Below are 6,662 nucleotides of genomic sequence, written 5' to 3'. Positions count from 1 at the left end.
CAGGAATGGTTTTCTTTAAGTCAGCAATTTTGAAGATTTGTCTTTTCAAAAACAGGGTTCTCATGACATCTAGTGGTAAATATGGGAAGGACAGCTTCAGAGCAGAGATTAACTTCATAGAGTGTCTCAGTGATCATGATTTTTTGTCTATGCATTAGTTTGGCAGAAAACACACCTGTTCCAAGGACTTCTTTTTTTTAAATATTTATTTATTTGGCTGTGCCTGGTCTTAGTTGCAGCATGCGGGATCTAGTTCCCCCACCAGGGATCGAACCCGTGCCCCCTGCTGTGGAAGCTCGGAGTCTTAACCACTGGACCGCCAGGACTCTCTTCTCTTGATTAATATTTCTTCAAAGCCAGCCCACCACCTAGGACTAAACTGGTTTAATTTACAAATAAATGAAAAATGTGAGACTTTGCAGAGAGAAACACATCAATATATCAAGCTGGAGTCAGGTTCCCTTCAATTTTTTTTTTTTTTTTTTTTTTTTTAATGAAAGCAATTTCTCTGCATTTGTAAGAAGGCCGATTTGGTCATCTTTTTGTGGAGAAGAATGGTACTTTTCTGGTGAGTAAATCTCACCGACACCTTAGAGATGTGTTTTGGCTAACTGTCCCCGTCTTTTATGAAGGCTTTATAGGGCCCTTCCTTTGTCCTCCAGTGTTGGGCAGCGGCTGATTTTTAGAGACAGAGGTGATTGGGATCTGAGAAAAGCTTTTCACCCCGCATCTTGACCTCCACCCCATCCGGCAGAAGGCCGTCCGGGACAGATGGATATCTGGCTTCTTGCACCATCCCCAGGAAGAGACTCCTTCATCCATCACCCAGGCTGACATTCTTCCGTAGATCCAGCCCCTTCGTGTGATATCCAAGGCCTCCAGAATTGGACCCCTTTCCCTCTTCTCCAGTCTCACTTCCTGCCTCTTCTTCAGACACAACACATGTTCTAGCCAATTCCAGCTCCCTGTGTATCTCACGCTGTCTGAGCCTTTTCTGCCTTTGCATATGCGGGTCCCCTCAGCCAGGAGATTCTGTCCCTGCATGGCTCTGGGCTCACTCCTCAAGACCCTGTGTAAGTGTTTTCTCTCCTGGGAGCCTCGAATGATCCAACCTGGCAGGCACAGTGCACCCGGTATGTCACCTCTCAAACACCTATAGTTGCCTGTGTTATCTTACATTTTTTGTCTGTATGTGTCTCTACCCTAGACGTCTGTGATCTTCTCAAGGACAAGCGCTGTCCTGGTGCCCACGTCCCTGGCTTGCCCAGGCACTCTGCAAACGTTCACTGATGTCCTCACATCAGCCGTCTGTGGGGTTAGACTGTCCCACTGGGCTGCAGTGTTTTGATAGGAGCAAATTGGGGGGCTGGGGCTTGCAGCTAGTTCAAGGGTAGAGTTGGCAATCAGCGGAGTAGGTCTTTGAAAATGTACAGAATCATTTATTATCCCAAATGACTTCAACCTTCACCCCCTGAGAAATACGATGGTTTCACAAAAATGATCTCTAAGTTTCTGTCTGGGCCCAACATTGTAGGTTGCTATAACTGGGGGATCTGTGATCTAAAATGCCTGGGTTTTTAAAAAATCTGGGGTCAATGAAGGAAGTCTATAATTGCATGCAAACTGTTTCATGTACACATGTGTCTTTTGGGAGGGAAATGGTCCAAACTTTCATAGATGGGTCTGTGATCACAAAAGATTTAACGTCGCTGATTAAGAATTGTTCACCAAAAGGATGTTCATAATCTCTATTGGCTCAGTAGGAGTTGATACCTCCTTGCGTGCTTCGGGAGAGAGGCTTATAAACCAGCAGTCCTGTTGCTTTTTGGCACCTACATTAGGGCACCTACAGGTCTGGTCTGCAATTTAAAAAGAGAGGCTAAGGGGCTTTTGGCTGTGTTTCATTTTGTGTTGTATTAATGTCCCCCCTCCTTAGGTTCTAAAGGTAGGTGGGGGTGTAGTCAGAACCCTTGTCAGCCCAAGATTATGTACCTTTCCCCACATAAAAAATTCTTCCTGCTCTGGGAAAGCTATCACACAGCACCCACAAATTCTGCCCACATGGTTCACGCTGAACCCTCTGGGTAACGTCAGGTAACCTGCACATGACGCATGATTATAAAATATTCTGCCATTGTGGTCTGGGCCTGCAAATTGCTATGATGCTTTTGCTCCTGGATGGGAGATGCCATCTGTAAAGTGAATTGTGGCTGGTGGGGCAGGCTTCATGGGTGTGTGACCTGGGCAGTCTTTCACGGCCCCATGCTTTGTTGAACGCTCTACTGTTGCTGTCTTGAAGTTCTTAATAATTTTTGAACAAAAACCTCTGTACTTTTACTTTTCACTTGGTCCTGCAAATTATGTTGCTGGTCCTGAGTGGCTGCACCTACTTGAAGGAGCAGCACGCAGTGGAAAGGGTGTGAGCTTTGGAGTTGGCAGTTGGGGTTCAAATCCCAGTTCTGTATTTTCCCAGCTGTGTGAGTATGAGTAGGTTACTTAACCTCTCTGAGCTTCAGTGTTCTTATATGTAAAATGGTGACCATAATATCTGACTTTTATAATTGTTGAGATCATTAAACAGTATGTGTGATATAGTGATTGGCAATGGTTGATAATGATGACAATGATTTGAAGTTAACTAGTTAAGGAAGAATAAAATACATTAATGTGAAAAGGAGATCAAAACAAATCAAACAAATAAAGCCATACACACAGACTTTTAGAGGTGGGAAAGATGAGCTCCTAGGTTGAGTTGTTTTGACCTTTGTCCCTCCATAGCACTTTGTACATAATGTCATTAGAGCACTTAAAAATATTATGTTATTATTATTTTCCTTTATTATACATATTTTCCCCATTAAACTTTGAGACCCCCCCACCCCCACCCCAAGACCAGGGACTGTGTCTATCCTTTAAAAAAAACTTTTCACTAGGCCTGTCACAAAGTAGATGTTTAATAAATATTTGTCGAAAGAATAAACTAGTTCGTTATTTTATTTTATGGTTGAGAAGCTGAGGCCCAGAGAAGTTAAGTGAGCTACGCAGGCTCACAAAGCTTGTCCTTGGCAAAGCCAGAACTGGAATCCCTTCTGTTTGTTTTGAAAGGATTGCCTGGGGGCCCCATGTGGACCCAGGCTTCTGAGCTACTGGACACTGTCTTTATTGCTTGCTGAGTTGCAATGATCGGATTACCTGGGAAATGTTTGAGCCTTTTGTGTAAGTGTATATTTATTTATTTGGAGTCAAAAATCAGAGGGGAAGACCAACCACTGGAGCTGGAATATCCTTGTGTCTATCCCAGAGAACTTCTGGAGAAAGCAATCCATCAGATCACCTTTACTGTGCTCACAATCCTGGGACAGCTCAGGTTCCCCTCTCTCCTTCCCCAGATCCTCCCATTCATGAGATTATCTTCTGTGATGCGATGTCCTGGATGTGATTGATTACCCACCACTATCTTGGGGACCCGAGAGTGACCTTCTGGGTGCATTTGTAAGGAACCAGCTTGGAAAAAACAAAAACAAAATCTTGAAGGCATCCTCCGGTTGGCCTGAGATAAGGGGACCTCAGAGTCATCTTTCATTAGCCTGGCAAAACAATCTAAACAATTAAAAAAATCCATAAGAAAATATTCTCCTGCCAGGGACTTGAGGGATACTCCTCATTTCACCCACCCTGTCAACATGATACCACCCCTATGTAAGAAAAACAAATGTGTGTGTGACAGGAGGAGAGAAAGGGAGGAAAGAAGAGAAGGAAAGGTTAAAAGAGAAAAGGAGGAGGTGGGAGGGGGAGGGTGGAGACGAGGAATGCCAGGAAAAAGATGAAGAAATAAAGACAGAGGGAGAGACTGAACATATTTGGAAAGAGATGTGGGACTAATATTTACCGGAATAATCCCAGGAGGTTAAATCAAACCGTCAGGATGAATCAATCCAGGTCACCTTGTTAAGCTCACTTGGTGTAACGATAATTCTTGGGCTGGGGAGGAAGCAGTGGGATACTGCGGAAGGATCTGGGTTTGAGTTTTGGCTCGGATGATAATTTGTTGTGTGAACAGGGACACGTCATTTCAAGTCCTGGACCTCAGTTTTCTCATCCAGAAGTGGGGGAAACAGATGAAGTGAGACATACGAAAGTAATTTGAAAAAATAGAGTGTGACACAAGCAAACACGGTCCTGAATTTACACTCAAGCTGGATCCATTCCACTTAAATCAAAACAGGCTTGGACGCGCCCCCAGCTCTGCTCTTCATGGGCTTGAGAAAGTTTTCTACCTCCTGCTTCTTAAATAAATAAATACATGATCCAATGAGCTCGTTACATCATTATGCTCAGGTGAACTCATTCCAAATCATGGGTACAATTCTGAAATCATAATAGAAAGAGAAAAAAGACACATGGCTTACCCATCAGCTTTCAACACATTTATTACAGTGGAATGGGCACATCTTGTGAGGAATGAGATCTGATGCAAGAAAAAGATGAAGAAATAAAGACAGAGGGAGAGACTGAACATATTTGGAAAGAGATGTGGGACTAATATTTACCGGAATAATCCCAGGAGGTTAAATCAAACCGTCAGGATGAATCAATCCAGGTCACCTTGTTAAGCTCACTTGGTGTAACGATAATTCTTGGGCTGGGGAGGAAGCAGTGGGATACTGCGGAAGGATCTGGGTTTGAGTTTTGGCTCGGATGATAATTTGTTGTGTGAACAGGGACACGTCATTTCAAGTCCTGGACCTCAGTTTTCTCATCCAGAAGTGGGGGAAACAGATGAAGTGAGACATACGAAAGTAATTTGAAAAAATAGAGTGTGACACAAGCAAACACGGTCCTGAATTTACACTCAAGCTGGATCCATTCCACTTAAATCAAAACAGGCTTGGACGCGCCCCCAGCTCTGCTCTTCATGGGCTTGAGAAAGTTTTCTACCTCCTGCTTCTTAAATAAATAAATACATGATCCAATGAGCTCGTTACATCATTATGCTCAGGTGAACTCATTCCAAATCATGGGTACAATTCTGAAATCATAATAGAAAGAGAAAAAAGACACATGGCTTACCCATCAGCTTTCAACACATTTATTACAGTGGAATGGGCACATCTTGTGAGGAATGAGATCTGATGCAAGTTCTGCCACTCAAGTGCTGTGTGGCCACCCACAAATTTCTCAGTCTCATCCAACTTCACTCTTTCCACTTCTGATGCGGAAACACCTCCCTCCCAGTGTTGTCAGCACAAGGATGACGCTTAGCACAGCTCCTGGCATCTGTCAGCGCCTCTGCCTGTATTGACCATCACTGTACCGTCAGTTCTAGCACAGACTAGATGGGAAATACGTGCTACTTTTCCTTCTCCCTTTCTCTTTTTCAGTCCTCTTACCTCATCCCCACTCCCACTTACTCAGGTGTAGTTCCATGGCCCCCAAAGTAAAGTCTTGGATCTGAGTATCTGAGATACTGCTAGACAGCGTCTCTGCGAAGGCTTCAGACAGGAAATGAAACCACTATTTTATGATTGTGTATCTGTCTTCGGTGTCAGCAATGAAAACAGATTCTAGATAACTTATTTGGAAGGGAATTTATCAGGGGATTATTGGAGGATGGAGAGAACTAGGCTTAGAAACCGGTGGAAATTAGGGAAGATTCTTGTGCTGTGAAGAAAGTAGTTGGGGAGAGTGAAAAGGTCTAAATATGAGTTTTGGCTTGGTTGATAATTTGTTGTGTGAACATGGACACGTCATTTCACATCCTAGGCCTCAGTTTTCCCATCCAGAAGTGGAGAGTCAGAGGGTGAGGCCAAAGGTGTCACAGCAGTGGTGCCCTGGCAGGAGTGGTTTGGTCAGCATGCCGGTTCTGCTGCTTCCCAAACAATGACTTCCAGCTGTCTCCACGGACAGCAACCAGCCATATCCATGTTCTTGTATTGCTTCCCTGAGACTCCCAGTTCAAGGGAAGACCACCAGTGGGGCTGAGCCCAAGTCAGTTGCCCATCCTCAGATTTTGCCAGGGCCAGTGTGTGTGTGTGTGTGTGTGTGTGTGTGTGTGTGTGTATGTGAGATCCTGCCTTCTTTTTTTTTTTTTTTTTTTTTTGCGGTCCGCGGGCCTCTCCCTGTCGTGCCCTCTCCCGTTGCGGAGCACGGGCTCCGGACGCGCTGGCTCAGCGGCCATGGCTCACGGGCCCAGCTGCTCCGCGGCATGGGGGATCTTCCCGGACCGGGGCATGAACCCGTGTCCCCTGCATCGGCAGGCGGACTCCCAACCACTGCGCCACCAGGGAAGCCCCCCTGCCTACTTTTGATGTGGGAGATGGGTCCTATCTCCCACCAAGAGAAACCACAACAAAGATTAATCCTTAGAAAGAGAGAGGGACTGGCTGACAGATACTAGAAAATAAAAATACGACACGTGTGCACTGCAGCTCGGAAGAGGATCTTCAGTCATCTTCCAGAGGTCATGGAATCTAAGGCCCCGCTTCGTACAGGGACAAAGGGCCCAAGTACAGCACTGAGGTGTTTAGCATCCATTGGTGTGAATAGGGAGGGCCCAGCTGTGTCTGGTCATTCAAAGTGGTTTTGAAAAAAAAAAAAACATTAAATGAAAATGAATAATTAGGGATTTATTAACATTGAATAAAAAGCACATATAAAAAAGT

This window comes from Lipotes vexillifer, unplaced genomic scaffold (assembly GCF_000442215.2).
Source record: "Lipotes vexillifer unplaced genomic scaffold, Lipotes_vexillifer_v1.1 scaffold771, whole genome shotgun sequence".
In the NCBI taxonomy this organism is placed as follows: domain Eukaryota; kingdom Metazoa; phylum Chordata; class Mammalia; order Artiodactyla; family Lipotidae; genus Lipotes; species Lipotes vexillifer.
The sequence above is the reverse complement of the archived record's forward strand: the minus strand, read 5'-3'. Positions refer to the sequence as shown.